At 34.8% G+C, this 21,618-nt stretch overlaps 1 protein-coding gene across 8 annotated transcripts in view; it reads right to left on the minus strand.

The window, feature by feature from the left end:
- MGAT4C (MGAT4 family member C) overlaps positions 1-21,618 on the minus strand; it is a 480,138-nt gene that overhangs the window by 200,983 nt on the left and 257,537 nt on the right. For 2 of the 8 annotated variants that reach the window (XR_008512019.2, XR_008512017.2), the window contains one exon: positions 16,456-18,300. The exons of 5 other annotated variants lie outside the window; for them this stretch is intronic. The gene's annotated coding sequence lies outside the window, so the exon portion shown is untranslated. One more of the 8 variants, XR_008512018.2, reaches the window with a different exon arrangement.

A 21,618-nucleotide genomic window follows, 5' to 3' on the forward strand; every position in this document is an offset into this window, starting at 1 on the left:
TTTTGACAGGTTGCAAACCATTTACAAAATTATTAAGATAATAAAATGCATCTTAAATTCTAAACTATTACTGATTCCAAACATGATGTAGTATTTCCAAGGTTGAATTTTACTTCTGAAAGGGAAAAACAAACAAACAAACAAACAAACAACAACAACTATGTACTAGAATAAAATTTGACTACTAAGCCGGGTGCGGTGGCTCACGCCTTTAATCTCAGCACCTTGGGAGGCCAAGACGGGCAGATTGCTTGATGCCAGGAATTTGAGACCAACCTGGCCAGTATGGCAAAACCCCATCTCTACTAAAATTACAAAAATTAGTCAGCTGTGGTGGCGCAGGCTTGTAATCTCAGCTACTCGGGAGGCTGAGGCATGAGAATCATTTGAAACCAGGAGTCAGAGGTTGCAGTGAGATGGGATCATGTCACCGCACTCTAGCCTGGGAGACAGTGAGAAGGTCTCAAAAAAAAAGTCTATTAAATAACTATGGTTAGACATTTCTTAATATATATGGTGTAACAATACATGAAAATCTAAATAATCCTTACCATCCTATCCTTCTATAAGTATCACTGCAGCACATTATATAACATACATAAAAAATTAAATAAAGCAAAATAACTCAAACATGTAAAAAGATTAACTCATGAAAATGATGACCAATATTCATATTAATTAACATGATAAAGTAAAAGACAGCCAACTTGAAATATTAAACTTATATTTGGCAAGTACGCATAATTATGAAATAATATATTTAACTTCATTTGCTGACTTTGAATTAAAATTATATACCTTACATTTTGGTAAATTATCTCATATACTTTAGTTCTCTCAACAACCCTGCTTATGAAGAAAATAAGACTATTGAGTTTATGTGAAGTGCTTAAAGTGACACTTCTAGAAAGACACAAATACAAGACCTAAAACTTTTCTTATTCTATCAACAAAGCTCATTTACTCAATAACTACTCTATGGCAAATTTGGTGTTAAAAAACACATTTCCACTAAGAAATGTTTACAAATGAGACAATAACTCAATAATCATGATAGTTATAGTCATACAAAATTGTACATTTTTTGAGGTCAGAAATTATTTCTTCTTTTTCAGTTCACAGTATTTATTACAAATGTTTTGAGAAGCACTGATGTAGATGGTGGTTAATAATTGTTTACTGAATTAGGCAACACAATGAAACCTCATTAGTTTAAACTAAATAGAGAAAGCTTAATCTAAATCAGTGAATACCTTAGTCTGTTTTGTGCTGCTATAACAGAATACCACAAACTGGACAATTTATAATGAACAGAAATTTATTTGGCTCACAGTTCTTGAGGCTGAGAAGTCCAAGATCGATTAAGAGGCTGCATCTGGTGAGGACCATCCCATAGCAGAAGGTATAAAGTAAAGAGAGCAAGCACAGTTACATACAAGAGAGAAAGAGAGGTGCAAACTCACTTTTATAACAAGTCCGCTCTCTGGAGCCCATTCCTGAGATGACAATATTAATCAATTCATAAAGGCAGAGTTCTCATGACCCAATCACCTCTTAAAGTTCCCTCCTATCAACACTGATGCATTGAAGGTTAAATTTCAACACATGAACTTTGGAGGACCCATTCAAACCACAGCAGTGAACATTTTCAGTTTAAGACTATCTTCTTAAAAGCGTAACTAAGTTCTACTACAACATTTATTTCGAAAAATCTATGAGCTACCTCTTGAGTCAAATAGTGAATAAGGTATGCTGTCTTCTGCCAGTGAGCTCACAACCTAGCTCAAGTATGTTAAGTGTTATGATAAAAGTTTTCATAAGAAGGTAGAACAACTAATGCCTTTTAATGATAAAACTAATTGGATTTAAATATTCAAAAGTCAGTGTTCTCTTTATCAAACATCATTTGTGATAAATTTAGAATTTATTCAAGAAATATTCAAAATAGTACTGTTTTATAGTTATAAATCCCTTTTGTTCAAGTACAAATCTGTATAAATTGTCTCTTTTTATGTGCACATATAGCACAAGTCAAATTAACCCTAGTTTAGTCTCCTTAACTGGGACACTTAAACTCCCCAACTACAAAGTTATCATGTTAAATTATTGAATTACTTCTTGAGAAATTATCACCAGTAATGAAACAAATCAAGACATGTGCATTCCAATATGACGTACAGCATCACTTATTCAGCATTTTTTCTCAGTTACAATAATTAGAAAATTATTATGACATAAAATTACCCAAATTCATATTGAGAGATATTGTATAAAGCTGTTATGAACTCTTCAAAAATGTCAGTGCCAAAGATAGAAAACAAAAAACAAACAAAAAACCAGAAAGATTCAGGAAGTATGTGAGATTGAAAGAAATTAAAATAGGGTAACTGACGGCAATGCATAATTCTGAATTTTCCTGTTCAGTAAAGGACGTCATTGAGACAAATGGAGAAATTAATAAAATCTGTAGATTAGATTATCATGTTGTAAAGGTGTTAATTTTGTTGTACTGTGATTATGTGTTTCCCACTGTTTCTGCTGCCTAGACAAAAAGAGTGGATGAAACCATGTAAGAATTTAGTAAATACAGATGACCTGACATGCAGTGTCTGAAGTAATATTTTTATAATTGCTTCAGAAAAGAAAAGAGTCTTTTCTTTTGCAGTAGTCCAGGTCCTGTACCATTACAGCTTCTTTTCCTTCTTGGCTGAGTACAACCTTATGAAATCTAAGTAGCATCAATAACTATGTTCTTGATTGTTCGTTTGTATTGCTTTGTGTACTTTTTAAAACGAGTTTCATGTTGGAGATAAGATTGTAAAAAAATGTGGGAGAAAACTGCCCCCAAAACATGTCAGTCTCTTGATAAATTCAGGCGCCAGAAGTTTTCTCAATCTCTTATTATCTGAGTATCTTACTCATTAATAAATAGTGATGTTAGCAAAGAGAATGCATCACTTTCTTCTGTGGTTTCCACTCTTGAACTATTAAGTCTTGAAACCATGAAAGAATGAAGAGACAAGCACAGTAAAGATGAAGGCAAAAAACCATGCAAGGGTTTCTTCATGTCTTGGGTCTTCGTAAGTTTGCCCTTGCCAGACTTCTAGCTCAATTTTTTGTTGATTCTTACCTTTCTTCTTCTCCTATGCTATATCTGTCCTAAGTCACTTGCATTTGTCTGAACCATCAGAATGTCTTATAGCCACCATCTAGTTATCTCTCACTAGAAATAATCATTTATACTCTTCAAATCTCTTTTAATTGAAGGACAGTTATTCATTTTGCAACTCAAGGTCAAACTTCATCTCCATTTAATCATTTTTGTTTTATTTTTCTTGCACAAGCAGATACATATCCAACAATTTATTCTATATTTTGTTTACCTTTGGGTACTCCATTGGTGTAGTTTCATTATTAATTCATCTCTTTACTCCCTACAACCTAACGGAGAGCCAAGCATACAGCAGATGCTTCACAGGTGACTGAAAAAATCAGGTGGAGAGTCACAGAACACATAGAGATAAAATACACATCAACAGTTCAGATCAACCTCTTCTGATACAGTTTCCTTTTACCTTTGAGGGGAAAACTGGAGTATATTTCACCCTCAAAAACTACCAAAGCCCAGAAAGAGAAAAGATATGGAGAAACCAGAATGTTTTAAAAAGTTTATGGAATGAAAACTATATCAAAAAGGAGTTGCATATTTAATGGTATCCTCATTTTACAAATATTTCCCATATCAAAGGTTAGCAAAGGAAATGTAGACAGCAAAACAAACAAACAAAAAAGCATGTGCGATTTATTACCAGGCCAGAGGCATTCCCATGTAAATTTAGTTCTTCCAACAACCAGTATATGATTTAGAAAGGAAGAATTGATTGGGAACTTTTTACTCTCACATGTGTGGCAGAAAGCAGAAGAGAAAGTATGATTAGTTTTTGGGCTAAAGGTTTCTTATATGAATAGAGTTTTTGAACATTCGTGACACACTTTTAATGCTGAGACTGGGACAGTCCTGAGCAAAAAAAGGGTAATTTGTCATGCTATGAGAATCCTCATGAAAACAGCTGGACTTCGGAAGTTCTAAGTGTTTTTTATAAAAGCTCAAAAATGTTCCTCTCACCTCCTAGATCATGTCATTTGAAACTTGATACTTTCAGAGAGTCTTCTGTCAGACTTCCTGTTCTATGTTAAAGGGCAGATTTCCTTGGAAATCCTATGTTTTGATGTCATTAACACATTGTTAATAAGTTAATTCTTTCAGTGACTATTTATTGTTTAAATTATCTATGTATAATATTATGTATTACTACTGTGTGCTAACTGGTTTGCAAACATTGTTTCATGTCGTGTAAAAAGCTAATGAAGTAGTCACTAATATTATTTTTGACATGAGCAATACAAAGTTAAATAAATTAATTTTACAAAGATAACAGACCTAATGAATGATTATTCCTATGTTTAATAATGGTTATATAGGTCGGGCACGGTGGCTCACACCTGTAATCCCAGCACTTTGGGAGGCCGAGGCAGGTGGACTGCTTGTGCTCGGGAGGTTGAGACCAGCCTGGGCAACAAGGCAAAACCCCATCTCTACAAAAAATGGAAAAAATAGCTGGGCATGTTAGTGTGCACCTGGAGTCCGAACTACTAGAGAGGCTGAGGTCGGAGGATTGCTTGAGCCCAGGCTGGGCGACAGAGTGAGAAAGAAAGAAAGAAAAGAAAGAGAAGAAAGAAAGAAAAAGGATAATGGTTATATATTTTAATCATAAGATATCTGAACTTGAATACCCAGACATTCCGTTCTCTGAGGTACATTCTAAGTATGAAGCATCTTGCTGGATACTCTGAGGCTTTTCAATATCCATGATGCACTGTGCTTAAGATGTTTACTATCTTATGGCCGGGCGCAGTGGCTCATGCCTGTAATCCCAGCACTTTGGGAGGCCGAGGTGGGTGGATCATGAGGTCAGGAGTTTGAGACTAGCCTGACCAACATAGAGAAACCCTGTCTATACTAAAAATACAAAATAAGCTGGGTGTGGTGGCACTCGCCAGTAATCCCAGCTACTTGGGAGGCTGAGGCAGGAGAATCGCTTGAACCCAGGAGGCAGAGGTTGAGGTGAGCTGAGATCGTGCCATTGCACTCCAGCCTGAGCAACAAGAGTGAAATTCCGTCTCAAAAAAATAAATAAATAAATAGAAAGATGTTTACTATCTTACATGGGGATCCAACATGCAAATAAATAGCTAAGATATTACTGAAAATTTGCATAGCACTTTGGTGTACACAATTCCTTCACAAATAGTAAGTCAATTGACCATTCTAATGGCTCATAAAAACAAGCATAACAGAAGTTTATAATTTCCATTTAATAGATCAAAAAACTGAGGTTCAGATAAACTAAATGACTGTTCAATGGCTATTGATATTGCAGCCGGGTTTAAAATCCAGACATTTTCCTTATAGACTGATGTTCATTTTACTTTACTGTGTGGCTTCAAATACACATTACCAAGTCATAATTACATTATAGAAATTTCCCTTTGGCTCATGAATTTCAGCAACCTTTGTGATTTGCAACCCCAGTCACATCATACTTCTGAAACTTCATAAATGTTTTTTGGATGAATGAATCCACATTTCCAGATAGTCTCACCCTTAGAATTTATTTTATCCACAATCAGTAACAATTTAGAGACCCACAAAGCAATCACCTTATTCATAAACAGAAATGAACATCTTGAAAAGCTGTAAAGTTGAGTGGCTAAAAACTCTTGAGCGAGACTGGCTTTATAATCCAGCTCTTCAGCTCTCTGCCTGTGGTGAGTATGAGGAGGTTACTTACCATAACATTTCTTTTGAACCTTTCCTCAATATCTCCTCTGGTACAATTAGAGTAATATTCTACCTATCTCAGGAGGTTGTTATATGAATTGAATGAAGTAATATGAGTACAAATCTGAGAACAGGATCTGGCACTTAGTAATATATATCTCAGCTGCTATTATCATGGACATAATTATTATTTTACTCGGAAACCAAAAAAATTAATATAGGTTCAGCCACTTGTTTTATCTGGGGAATATTATTTTCACCAAGCTAAATTTCTTCATCTACATAATTGGATAATATCCAAATTAATATACTGAAAACACTTGTTCAGTGTTAACCCGATATAATTGTCCAATAAAATTTCTATATTTTTATTTCATTTTAACAAATATTGAGTAAATATAGTATACCAGGTCTTTGTTAGTCACTGGGGATAGAACAGCTTTTAAAACAGGTAAAACTCATTTTTTCTTTTATTTTAATGGGGGATACAGACATAATACAGAAATAAACTATTTTCACAAATAAATTACATATACTGAATCTATACTCAGCCAGAGCACTTAGAGCTAAAATATGCCAAATATAATTTATCATTCATTTAACTTTTGAATTATGGTGTTTATTCAGTTGTCTGTACATCCTGTAAGTTTGCTAAGGGTATAAATTAGAGTTTCAACTCAGAGCAAAGAGAACACTTTACAGATATTATTTTTTTTAATGATTAGCACTTAATTTTTTTAGATTAGTGACAGTAAAACAAAAATGAGATCACTTCTAATGTTGCTGACAGAGTCCCAAACCCAAGTATTCTGAGTCAGTGTATTCTATAAATCCTTTTAATAATGAATATTAATGATTAACTTTATTAAAGTTATTAAAGCCATTGATGACTTTTCCAGGTATAAAATTATAGAGTCATTACATTTTAAAGTACAATCATAAAATTATATGCATACAGGGCCGTGCATATACAATTTTGAATATGAAACTGTCACAGGGATAAATTTTAGCTAGCAAAATCTACATTAATGCAAGAATTAACGTTCTGCAAGAGACTTCCAGTTCAGGCTGGGCTAAATTGTGATCATAGTGCTAAATCACTTGGCAAGAGACAGAATAACCTAACTGGGATTTATATATTTCTTAGAAGAGCTTCCTGTTATCCCTCACCTAAAAGTGATTTTTATTACTAAGAACACTTAATTCAACTCTGTATCAGCAATTTTCATATTGGGCAACTATATTTATTATAATTGAACATTTATATATTCTGCAGATTGCTAAAACAATGACTCTTGTCAGTTACTACATGAAGAGATATATATTTTTAGAAATGCTGATTTGAATGTTATAATTATCATCACACCTCAAGCAGGAATGCCCATAATAGAACAATCATTTAAGGATATTTCAATTAACTACTTTATTTTTATTCAAAATGTTTATTTTAAAAATGATATGCAACAGATCAGCAGGAATTGGTCGCAATGAGACACAATATTTTCCACAATTATAAATATATCACATTTATTTGCACTTCCAAAAATATACTTTTGCTCAAAAATAGTAATCCAATATTTTATTTGACTTTCCCCAGTGTTGTTTTCAAACCGTGGAACACTTTGTTATTCATTTGATAGGGAAATATATAGTTTAACAAAATTTTACATAAATGTATCTGTGGGATGTGTTATTCTGGGATAAATTTTTTGGAAATACAGTTTTGGACTGAAAAAAAGGGATGGGGATTTCATTTATATTTCTTATATGTGTCTTTTTCGCATTCATGACTTTACATTTCATTTTTGAGAGCTACATAGTTTTATGATCTCTAGAATTGTATTGGGTTTTTCCTTCTTTCTCTCTTTTTTATGTCCAAGCTTGCTTGTCATGTGATATAACTGTGCTGTCTTTAACACCTAGTATTGTCATTCTGTGTCCAGCTAACGCAATGTTGTCACATTCACATACAGAAAGGAAAATAGCCAGTAGCACAGTATTTAGTAAATGCCCCAAATGCCATGATCTGTGCTTTTTACAGTGAAATTAAAAGTAGATTATTCTTACCAAAAAAGACACACACACACACACAGAATAAAAAACTGAATTAAATGCATCTTCATTTTTGATATTTCTATTTTCCTTGATTTTATTATTGCACGGAATTCACCTTAGTCTGTATGTACTTCCTTAGTCACCTCTTTTTTCTATTTTTTTGCAAGACGATAACAAATGGTTGTTAAGGACTCAGAAGCAGAAACATTTGTATACAAACTCCAGTTGTTTTCATCTTACCAGTTGTGTGAATTGCGCAAGTGATGGAAGCCTTAATTTTGTTGTGTTATGTGCAAAATTTAGATAATAAATATTGCCTCCTAATTAATGGCTTACTGAAAGATTAAATGTGATAATGCATATGGCATTTTTAGCACTTGGTGAACATCACTAATACATGTGTTATCATTGACTTGTGCCCCTGTTCCTATTGTCGAAATCCAAGCATTATTTAAGGTTCTACCATTTATTGCTCTCTTCTATTTTTATGGCTCTAGTATGTAGCTCCACTCATTGTCAAAACATTAGTAATTCCAATATCAAAACATTCTTAATGAAGTGATATTAAAACAAGCTTTATAAAACTTCATCTTAGGATTAAAGTGGTATCACTGATTTTAAAAGTTTGAGAGGTAAAAATAAATTTGTTATTTTAGAAACAAAAGATAAAGAAGAAAATGCCTTATTTGGTACTCACTCATATTTATTTTTTTCAGTAAGCTTAGAACTCACATTAGTTCAGTGACTTTGAAAGAATGTTAGTTTAGCATTTAGCCTGCTTGGTATTTGTAATTAATGAATATAAAAATTAATAATCACTTTCATTTGTCACCAAAAATGATTTCAAGATATATCTGCTGATAAATAGAATTGCCATGTATAGCATAAATTTCTATATGAGAATGTCCACAAAAATGATTTCAAGATATATCTGCTGATAAATAGAATTGCCATGTATAGCATAAATTTCTATAAATGAGAAACTCAGTTGTCACCTAAATTATTGTAGATACTTCTGCCTTAAATCAAAGAATGTATATAAATTTATGATATAATCAAGTTTTTGAAGTCTTTGTAAAAAAGAATATGTAAATTGATGATATATGCAAATAGTACCTGAGAGTATATATATTAAATAATTGCCTTAATAATATGACTGGTCTACTTAGTTTGCAAGGCTAGAACACTAGAAATCAATTAAAATTCCTTCCTTTACCTTATCCTTCTGTCTGCCTGTTCAAACATTGCTTTTACATCCTAAATTTCTCTTAAATCCACTCAATCCTCTATCTAAATCTATTTAGTACATTATTTCAGAACCTCATCAGTTTTCACATGGACCAATGAAATATTATTAAATTCATTCTTTTGTTTTTATTTATGTCTTCTTCTGGTGAATCTGCCAAAGGATTATTCTAGAGTTTACATATTCAAGATTCTCTCTCAGATTTCTAAGTAGGTGGCTTTGTAATGTCAAACGTATACCAAACATTTTAGTGTAGTAGTTCTCAAACTTTAATGGGTATCAGAATCACCTAAATAATTTTGGCCAGGCGCGGTAGTTCATGCCTGTAATCCCAGCACTTTGGGAGGCCGAGGAGGGCGGATCACGAGGTCAGGAGATCGAGACCATCCTGGCTAACATGGTGAAACCCCGTCTCTACTAAAAATACAAAAAAAAAAAAAAAAAAAAATTAGCCGGGCGTGGTGGCGAACGCCTGTAGTTCCAGCTACTCGGGAGGCTGAGAAAGGAGAATGGCACGAACCCGGGAGGCAGAGCTTGCAGTGAGCCAATATCACGCCACTGCACTCCAGCCTGGCGACAAAGGGAGACTCCGTCTCAAAACAAACAAACAAAGAAAAACAAATACTTTTCTGGGATTTTTTCCAGAGTCTCTTATGCAGTAGTTTTGGGTGAACCCTGGCAAGGTGCAATTCTAGCAAGTTTCCTGGTGATGCCTATATAGCTGATCCTGGAACGAAACTTTGAGAATCACTGCTTTAATCTAACCTAATACATTCTCCATGACTTCTCTAGCTTGTTTCTCAAACTTAATCTCTCATCACTTTCTCAAACTTATTCACATTTCATATAGGCCTAAATAGTGTGAGCTCTTGTACATTTCCATACAGGATTGTATATTCTTTCTGGAACATTCTTTATTTCACTACTCCATTGCTTTGCAACCTTGTTGACCTGGGTTACTGATAATCCAATTCAGGATTCAGCACAAACATAGTCTTGTACACCTTCCCAAACTCTTATTTTGTGTAACCTTCGCATATGTAAGGGAGTCCCTGTGCATACATATGTCCCAATACTTACCAAAATGTAATTAGCTATTTTTTCTGTTTTGCATACAATTTTTGTGAGCTCCTCATCTTATATATCCCTATATATTCAGAAACCTATCTGGCAATTTGACTCTATAGATATTTATCATAAAGTAAAATATGTACATGTCAATCATTGGAAGGAATATTAAAAATAATAAATAAAAATATATCCATTACATTAATGGCATGCCTGTGTGTTTTCTCCTTTAATAGTTTAAGGATATTCTGATTTTTTATAAATAAGGATAATTTCTTATATGTTGTGAATTTTAACAATGACATTAAAATATTGATGATATTATATAGTGTGTTCTATATAATCCTTTTTTAGGGTGAGGTCAAATTATATTTGCTGTTTTATTTTTCTTATCTCGTATGTACTGAAGTGGTAAGAAGAGATCATATTTCTTACGTATTAAGTGACAGTTTATTAATTTACTAAATTAAGGAATGTGTATCAAAAGCTTACTATGTAGCAAGCACCGTTTAAAGTTATGTAATTTCCCCAAACTCAAAGAGATAACAGTAAACAGTGAAGAAGCAGGTCAGTGTATCTGACCCATTGCCATTTCACTGTCTGTTCTTCTCCTTATGTGCTTTGGTTGGTAAAATTTGTGTCAGAATACCAGCTTACTAATAAATGAAATTGACCTGCAACTCTCTCAAAAAACATTTATGCTAAGTGTAGGTCTTAGCAGAAGATTACAGCTACTGGGAAATTCTCAGCAACAGAGCAGAGGATGCAAGTGAAATGAAAGGCAATTGGGCAGTCTAATTGAGAAAGTAATGATGATACTCAGTATGAAAATAGATATTATGATGGGATTACCTTCCCTACGATATTCTCACACTAATCCATGATATTTCTAAAGACGTATGACGTGTTTTCACTATCTTTAACCATAAGTGATGTAGAAAACATTTAATAGAATAACAAGAACAATTTTCAATGTGTACATAAACAAAAAATTTTGAAAATGAACTCAAAACATTCACAGAAATTTTTTCAAGTAAGCTTGCAAACTAGAACAGAAATATCTTAATAATTATTAGATTTCACCCAATATCTAAGAAATAGAGGTGAGGAATAAACTTTTTATACATCTAGAAATCGTAAAATGAGTGATTTATTCTCTATGTCACCAACACCCTATATTTAATATAATACATATGCTAAAAGGATTTATGGAGAAAAAGTAAAGTATTACTCATAAAATAATCACTATGCTGAAAAGGGATTTGCAGAAACAAATCCTGTGATTACAGTGTCTAATATAATATATTTTGGATTATATCTCTTTCTACTAATCATTTCCATATGAATCTTAGCTTTGCATTTCATGATTATAAGGACAGATACTTATATTGTGATTAGCCCACAAGACGGGATTTATAATTTAAAATTAAATAAAAATTCTAGCCTATTAGGGATAGGCATTCAAATATATATTCATTTACTACTAATAATGTAGAAGTTGATTTTACTTTTTTTTGAGACAGAGTCTCACTCTGTTACCCAGGCTGGAGTGCAGTGGCACAATATTGGCTCACTGCAAGGTCCGCCTCTTGGGTTCACACCATTCTCGTGCCACAGCCTCCCGAGTAGCTGGGACTACAGGCACCCACCACCACGCCTGGCAAATTTTTTGTATTTTTGGTAGAGACAGGGTTTCACCATGTTAGCCAGGATGGTCTTGATCTCCTGACCTTGTGATCCGCCCGCCTTGGCCTCCCTAAGTGCTGGGATTACAGGCATGAGCTGCCGCGCCCGGCTGATTTTACTTATCATTGAAAAATAATTTCACATTTTTTATGATGATGTGAGAATATGAAAATAAAATGAAATTATAATAAATACATTGATAGAAGATTAATTTGATAATTTGCATAGAGCATATTGGCTGGGTGGAGCATTTGTAATCTCTATAATCCTTGACTGAGGGCATGGATGTTCACATTTATGCTGAGAATTTAATTGTAAGCAGAATGTTGACTTTTTTCTCCTCTCTGCTTTTACTATTCTCAGAAGATTAAAATGACATTTCTTGCCCTACCACATTTTGTTTATTCATCACATTTTTATTGTTACTGGTTTTATTTGTAGTTAAGTAAGTCTGCAGAAATCTTCCTCCCAAACTGTTCTTCCTTAATCAGAGATTCCTGCTGATCCCATTGTGGTGATTAGTTAAGCTAACGACTGCTTGCCTTTAGATTTGGGTGCAGGGAGAAACACATTTAAAACTCTCGTTATGAAATCATTAAATTAATCTTAAGATACTCATATTAATATAAAAATTAGCTTGTCATTTCATTACCAGTCATGTCCTCAGCTTTTTAATTTTTTGGCCAGTATGTTTCTCAATAATGCCTAGCTTATTTGACTCATAGATCCCTATCTTCTTGACCAATGCCCGTCAACTCTGCTGTGATCTTTATGATTTCACCTTTATAAGATTCTGCTTTCTTATTTTCTCCTGAATCTTTAGATTCAACCTATTTGCCTGCTATTTGCTTTTTTCAATACGTTTCTATTCACATTTTCAGATTATACCTGTGATATGGTTTGGCTGTGTCTCCAGCCAAATCTCAACTTGAATTGTATCTTCCAGAATTCCCACATGTTGTGGGAGGGACCTAGGAGGAGGTAATTAAATCATGGTGGCTGGTCTTTCTTGTGCTATTCTAGTGATACTGAATACATCTCATGAGATCTGATGGGTTTATCAGGGATTTCTGCTTTTGCTTCTTCCTCATTTTTCTCATGCCACTGCCATGTAAGAAGTGCCTTTCGCCTCCCACTGTGATTCTGAGGCCTCCCCAGCCATGTGGAACTGTAAGTCCAATTAAACTTCTTTTGGTTCCCAGTTTTGGGTATGTCTTTATCAGCAGTGTGAAAACAAACTAATACAGTATGTTGGTACCAGTAGTGGGATGTTGCTGAAAAGATAACTGAAAATGTGGAAGCAACTTTGGAACTGGGTAATAGGCAGAGGTTGGAACAGTTTGGAGGGGTCAGAAGAAGACAAGAAAATGTGGGAAAGTTTGGAACTTCCTAGAGACTTGCTGATCAGCTTTGACAGAAATAGTGATATGAACAAGTCTAGGCTGAGATGGTCTCAGATGCAGATGAGGAACTTGTTGGGGACTGGAGCAGAGGTGACTCTTGTTATGTGACTCTTGTTATGTTTTAGCAAAGAGACTGGCAGCATTTTGCCCCTGCCCTAGAGATTTGTGGAAATTTGAACTTGACAGAGATGATTTAGGGTAACTGGCAGAAGAAATTTCTAAGGAGCAAAGCCTTCAAAAGTGACTTGGGTGCTGTTGAAAGCATTCCATTTTCAAAGGGAAACAGAGCATAAAATTTCAGAATATTTGTAGCCTGGCAATGCAGTAGAAAAGAAAACCCCATTTTTTGAGGAGAAATTCAAGCTGGCTGCAGGAATTTGCGTAAGTAGCAAAGAGACTAATGTTAATCCCCAACAGCATGGGGAAAATGTCTCCAGGCCATGTCAGTGACTTTCACGGCAGCCGCTCCCATCACAGGCCCAGAGGCCCAGGAGGAAAAAACAGTTTGGTGGGCCAGGCCAGGGTCCCTGTGCTGTGTGCACCCTAGGGACTTGGTGCCCTGTGTTCCTGCTGCTCCAGCCATGGCTGAAAGGGGCCAATGTAGAGTTTGGGCTCTGGGTTTAGAGGGTGGAAGCCCCAAGCCTTGGCAGCTTTCACATGGTGTTGAGCCTGTGGGTGCACAGAAGTCAAGAATTGAGGTTTGGGAACCTCTGCCTAGATTTCACAAGATGTATGGAAATGCTTGGATGCCCAGGCAAAAGTTTGCTGCAGTGGTGGGGCCCTCATGGAGAACCTCTGCTAGGGCAGTGCAGAAGGGAAATACGGGGTCGGATCCCCACACAGAGTCCTTTCTGGGGCACTGCCTAATGGAGCTGTAAGAAGAAGCAGCCACTATCCTTCAGACCCTAGAGTGGCAGATACACAGACAGCTTGCACCGTGCACCTGGAAAAGCCTCAGACACTGAATGCCAGCCCATGAGAGCAGTCAGGAGGGAGGCTGTACCTTGTAAAGACACAGGGGCAGAGCCACCCAAGACTATGGGAACCCACCTCTTGCATCAGCATGACCTGGATGTGAGACCTGGAGTCAAAGGAAATCATTTTGGAGCTCTAAGATTTGACTGCCCTGCTGGATTTCACACTAGCATGGGCCCTCTTACCCCTTTGCTTTGGCCAATTTCTCCCAATGGCTGTATTTACTCAATACCTGTACCCCCATTGTATCTAGGAAATAACTAGCTTGCTTTTGATTTTCAGGCTCATAGGCAGAAGGGACTTGCATTGTCTCAGATGAGACTTTGGACTGTGGACTTTTGGGTTAATGTTGAAATGAGTTAAACCTTTGGGGGACTGTTGAGAAGGCATGATTGGTTTTCAAATGTGAGGACATGAGATTTGGAGGGGCTGGGATGGAATGATATGGTTTGGCTGCGTCCCCACCCGAGTCTCAACTTGAATTTTTTCTCCCAGAATTCCCACATGTTGCAAGAGGGACCCAGGGGGAGGTAATAGAATCATGGGGGCCAGTTTTTCCCATGCTATTCTCATGACAGTGAATAAGTCTCATGAGATCGTATCAGTTAATTAGGTGTTTCCGTGTTTTCTTCTTCCTCATTTTTCTCTTGCTGCTGCCATGTAAGAATTGCCTTTTGCCTCCTGCCATGATTCTGAGGCCTCCCCAGCCATGTGGAACTATAAGTCCAATTAAACCTCTTTTTGTTCTCAGTTTTGGGTATGTCTTTTTTAGCAGCATGAAAACAAACTAATACAACCTGTTTCTAGATTAAAGTCTATTTTTATGGTAACAACATTTAGCCCAGAGTTGATACTGATGTCAATATAAAATCTGAAGGAGACATAGAATTATGGTATACTTTGGGGTAAGAAGTGGAAGTACTTGGAAAAAATTCAACAGATAAGCAGTCAATCAGCATATTAAACTATATGGTATATAAAACTATTCATTGTAGTAATCAATATTACAAACAACTTTTCTAGGGAATCTTTGAAATAATGAGTGCTCAAGGATCCTAAGTATATGAACCTATACAATGCAAATTTAAACAACTTACGTAAGCAATTCTACATCTATCTATCATGAACTTCCATTATGAAAAACATCACTTTTAGTATGAATATCAGAGTCATCTAAAGTTTTACAGACAAAGAAATAAATTGTGGAATAAAATTTTTCAACCAAACCAAATGTTTAAAATTTTGCTCATGTTTTTTGTTTCAGCAAATAAAAGCAATAGGTCTCTTTTCTTTTCAGCATTCAATTTTTCAATTGATTTTGATTGATGTGTTATGGATTATTTTTCTTTTAAAATATATATTTTTAAACCCTTCTGAACTTTCCAATAATACTTTAATATTATTTTTATCAGTTATATTCTCATAATTGAGTTAGATCATTTCCTCTATAGTTTAACCAACCACTGTTTGAATATTTTTTAAATGCTAATAACACCATATCTACTGCATTGTACTAAATTTTGCATAATAATTATATATTAAAATACTTTTCTAATATTGATTTTCTAATATCTAATTTTCTAAGTTGAAATTTGTCTTCCCCATCCTCTTGGACATTGAATAAAATGATTACTGTGAATATCAACATTTTATATTCCTTAAATATTTGAAGATAGCTTTCATTTTTCTCTTCTGTCTTTGTTTCACTGGGCTAATCATTCTCATTTTTTTCTCTTCTCTCTTTTGACTCTCATCATCATAGTCTACCTTGTGTCGGGGCTGTTTTCAAATAAAGCAGGTTATGTGCAAAATTAAATACATCGTGATTAACAACTTTCTTAATTTGAACTCTATATTTCAACAAATGCAGCTGAATTCTTATTAGATTCATGGTAATAAGTTTACATTTGTTTTTGACTAAAATTCCCTGAAGCTTGTTCACATGTGCTAATGGTAAATCCCACCTTTCCCATTCTGTCTTGCCTGTTATATCCCTATCCATTTGTCTTCTTCCCTCTCCCTTCCTACTTGCTTTCCTCTCTCTTCCTTCCTTCCTTTCTTCTTTCTTCTTCTCTTTACTCATTTTCTTCCTATTCTCTCTTCCTATTTAGTTTTCTCCTTTATTTCTTTCCTCCATTTTGTTCTTCCTTTCTTTCTGCATGACCACTCTGTTGACAAAAGTCAATAATAGCTTAGATTGACATAAAGGCAGCCATAAATAGCAATAGAGTATATCAAACAGTGCATTTTTATAAAATATGAAGAAGGAAGTTAGTATGGTCATGATATATACCAGTGACAGCTACAGGATTATCTAAATCCTCACCATCATGTAGACAGTTACTGATTTTATCTGAGTTAGGGATACATAGATCTCCTAGAAAATTATCTCTGCAACTTCCAGACCCAGCACTATATATCTACACATTAGAATGGAACAGCTTTTCAAATGGGGTAGTTTAGGTTTGTGCTGGGGTTATCTCTGGGGTCTATTCTGATTACACAGTACTATAAAAAACTGTACTCTTAGGCATTGTTACCATTTTTCTTCATCATGTTCAGTTTTGCCAGGCTATACTACTTGGTAAAAGTAGATTCCTGATTTTCATTCTGTGGAACTCATGCTTTATGTTTTCACATATATTTTCTTTATACACTTTGCATTTCTCTCCTATATTTTTCACATTATTGTGTTTGTTTTTGATATTTTGTTTGTTCTGGAAAGGATCTGTATCTTTCAATGTACTCAGCCTATGTTTCCATCTTCAGAAGAAACTATTTAGAAAAAAATACAGATCTCAAAATGCAAGAACTGAGGACTGGCTCTGTTACATATTAGCCCTGTAACTTGAGCTAGTTATTTAATCTCGCCTATGCTTCAGTTTCTTAATCTGAGAAAAGGATAAAAATAATACCAATCTCATACATTTTTATGATAATTAAAATACATAGTTTATTTCTAGTATCCAGCAAACTATCTGATGCAGATACAGAACTTACTAGAAATAGCAATTAGTTTGATCAATTTGCCATTGTTTTAATTAGCTCAGGCTACCATAACAAGAATATCATAAACTGAGTGGCGTAAACAACAGAAATTTATCTCCCCCAGTTCTAGAGGCTGGGAATTCCAAAATCAAGGGACTGACCAATTTGGTTCCTGGTGAAATCTCTTTCCCTGGCTTGTAGACGGTGGCCTTCTGACTTACATACTGGCTTGACCTTACCATGCTGTATGCATGCAAAAAGAGAGAGAAATCTCTCTCACTCGTTCTTCTTATAAAGCCCTAAATTCTATCAACTTAAGATCCCCTCTATGACCTCATTTAAACCTAATTATCTGCTAAGAGCTTTGTCTTCTAATAAAATCACATTGAGAGTTTGGGCTTCAACATATTATTTGGGGGGACAAAATTCCACATATATCAGTTATCAAATCATTCCATCAAGCCATTTAAAAATATTGAAGAGAACAATGATTTGGTGGTCTGTGTGTATTTCATGTGTATATTCATATAGAGATCACGCTTTCAGACACACAAATGTGAATTCTCCTCTTTTCACCATTCACTAATCACTAATCAATTTTTATTAGGTATTTTGTTGTAGCATTGATTTTTTTGACATTTAGAAAATGATATTCCATTTCTTTTTCTTACTATAATTACTAATCAATTAAAACAAGTTTTTGGTCTCTACTAAAAATACAAAAATTAGCTGGGCATGGTGGCGGCTGCCTATAATTCCAGGTACTAGGGAGGCTGAGGCAGGAGAATCACTTGAACCTGGGAGGCAGAGGTTGCAGTGAGCTGAGATTGCGTGCTGCACTCCAGCCTGGGTGACTAAGTGAGACTCTATTTAAAAAAAAAAAAGCTTTTACTTTTATTTACTATGTGCCACAACATTATTCTAAGAATTTTTACATGCAACAATTAACTTTTACAGTTTTTATACTCCTTTGTCTTCTTTTCTTGAAATTTTAATGATTTCTGTGTATCATTCTTGGGTCACCTCTTGCTGTGAGGCTACAGAGAGGGGTGGAAAGGGTTATTAGTTTTGAAGTCAACTGGATATACATTACTTAGTTTGTTGAATAAATTATTACATTTTCTTTTTTTTTCTCTTCCTTCCATTCTCCTTTCCTTTCTCTCTTTGTTGGTTTCTTTTATTTTTGTTTTCTTCTTTCCTACACTGTTCCTTCCTTATTTCTTTTTCTCCTGTTAACAAACAAACAAATAAACAAAACTATGGGAGGACATTGTTTTGGACCAGCCTCCTGCACTAGGCTCCTGAAGACCAGACCAAACAGAATGCAGTAATTTGTGCTAAGTACATATAATCAAGCTGAACTTTAAAATGGGCCAGTTTTCAGAAAAAAATCTGGATATTCCCGTCAGCCTACATCAACATAACAAAAATAGTTCCCACTCTGTCTTAACGCTGTAAGGAAAGTCACTTTGAAATCACCAATCTACTTTCTTTTCCTGTTTCTGTCTCTTCAGCCCTTTTCTGCCCATAAAGCCAGCTTCCCCTGCTCAGCTCATTGGAACACTCATTATAATTTATAGAATGTGGTTTGCCCAACTCTGGAATAACAAATAAAAGCCAATTAGATTTTTAAACAAAATTTGTTATAATTTTGTCTTTTGACACTCTTTTCCTCCTTTTGTGTGACTGTATTCACTGTTATTTCCTTACTTGCTTGTCTTTACTCCGTGTAGGTAGTACAGCTTTACTTCTTATATTTACTATCTTCATTTTGGTAAGTAATTTAACCTTTTCATCATTTTTAAAAATAGGGATAATATATACGGTATACACAAAATATGTCTGATGCATCGTAGGCAATTCCCAAAGTTTATTGAGAACAGTTTAGCACTTGTATTTTAAAATTCTCTCATTATTCTGAATGAGACTTTTGTGAGTAATTAGCATTTAGCAAGTCTTGGGAGCATAGTCTTTCAGGTTCTCTGTAGATATACACATAAGCATATGCTCTTTAAAAACAAACAATGATAACAAACAAAAAAGAGCATATAGTTTCAAACATGATCTAATTCTGCCCCATTCTAATTGTAGATACTCACTGATGACCAAATATCACTTAAACATATATGTGACATCTTTACTTTGACTTGAAATCAGCAATTAACTGCAGATTGAAAAATTTGAATCCATATGCCAACTTAAATTACATAATTAAATTATCTTAAAGATTCTCTCTAATATTTCTCTATTTTATCTTTCTCCATCAAACAACTTTTATTGTAAGAACACAAGTATTTTACAAAATGCAGGACCAAATAAGCAAACACATTTCTTAGGCAAAGAGATGAGAGTTGCTCAGGAAAATTTAACAGGCGGTATGTTAAATACAATATACAATTTCCCCTCCCCACCCCAGAAAAAAAAAAATGGCATTAAGGAGACTTAGCAGATAATCATGCAGTCTTGATATCTATTTTCAACATATAAAATTAGTAAGACAAAGCCTGATTGGCTCAACATAGATGATTTGAAAAGAATGAAATCATTTAGCTATGGCCAAAGGACTCAGGCTTGTAGCAGAGAGAAGGATAAAGAAAGGTCTCAAAGAAGAGGTACCTGTTGGACAGACCAATCAGCCTGACACTACTGCCTTCCAACCATAAGGTACCAATACCATACCTACTGTGACATATTTGACATGTCACCATATGTGAAATTTCTAGATCCTTTTTTAAAGCACAAATGCAGGTATTATAAACAATGAACCCATGTCCAAGCTAGCACCAATCCCAAAGCCACATCCCCAAAAGGCAAATGTGTTCATATCAATTAATAACTGACATGCTGAGGTCACTCACTGAGTTTAAATCATCCACATGGTGTTCGTGGCTTTCAGAGAATTGTTGTGACCCTTTCAGATTCAGAAACCTATGGGCTAAACATTAAATGTAAATGCTGCAGATACAAAAGTTTACATACTAATTGAAGAATCAAGCGCACCAATTTACCAAGCTGTAAAACACATTGCTCATTATCCCTAATAGACAAATTATTCCCCTTGAGCTCTAAAATCTAAAAATATTTGAGTGAGGAGCACTCATCTTTAATCATGGGAGGTTCAATGCTCAACCACGACCCCTAGTTGCACAGGAGAAGCATACATGCTTAGGTCTTGCCTAAAACCATATTCCACATTGTTTGGGTCAACAACTTGACTGCACAATCTGTAGTTTCAAGTGTATCATGAGTAGAGTCTGCAATAGGCCTTTCCTGTGTTTGTAAGACCAGTTACATCTAACTGAAGGGAAGAATAAGAAACAGTCTGCTGTTGTTGTTCCCTCAAATTAATGAACAGGAGTACAGTACCAGCTCAAATCTATAGTGTTAGTAGGCCAGCTTGGCAGCCATCAATAATCTATATATTGTATTACTGGAGTGAGCACAATGGGCTAAGAAGGCAAACCAAAATCCAGACAGATCTAAGGAGATAATTCAAAGTGTATAGGCATAAACACATTCTGCACATTTTTTTTCATGCTCTATATGAGGTTTTTACACTAAATTTTTAAAACACAGGATGTGATTCCTGACATTCTATCAACTATTTTATTAGGTGATATATATCACAAATCATAAAGATCAAATCTCTACTATAGCCCTACCTCCCTGAATGCACCCAATCTAGTCTAATATTTCTCTATTTTAATTCCACACAGCTGGAGCCCTCCATTATTATGAGTTTGATGTTTTGCAAATCTTCCCTTTTTGTTTATTTAGGTAATATATAACATAAAATTCAGCCCTTTTAAAGTGTACAATTTACTGAATCTTGATGAACTTATACAATAATGTAACCACCACCAAAATAAAAATGAGAAATATTTCCATTGTCTGAAACAGGGTCTTCTTACCCTTTGCAGTCTCTCCTTTTTTCCCACATTACTCCAAGAATGTGGCAACTATTGGTATAATTACCTTCCTTTTAGATTTGCCTTTTCTAGAATGTCACATAATAATAAATCTTTCCTTTCTATAGTGACTAGTTCATTGTTACTAAAAAAGGGCCTATAACGGGCAAATAAGCACAAAAAAAATGTTCTAATCAGACAACAATACTACTACTTGGCTGTTAGGCATTGTGCCTTCCTGCCTTCCAACTGCAAAACAAAAAAAAAAAATGTCATTTTTCAGGGCTCTAGGCTTGAACGTACTAAAGATTGGATGTTTATCTAAGGTGCGCTTCACTAAAAACATTTCATACAAATCAATAATTAGTTATCTCAAGATATTCAAAGATATTCTTGAATTAAGAGGAAATTCTCTTGACAAATCAAATGGCCACCAAAAGGCCATTT

Source organism: Pongo abelii, chromosome 10, assembly GCF_028885655.2.
Source record: "Pongo abelii isolate AG06213 chromosome 10, NHGRI_mPonAbe1-v2.0_pri, whole genome shotgun sequence".
Taxonomy (NCBI): Eukaryota; Metazoa; Chordata; class Mammalia; order Primates; family Hominidae; genus Pongo; species Pongo abelii.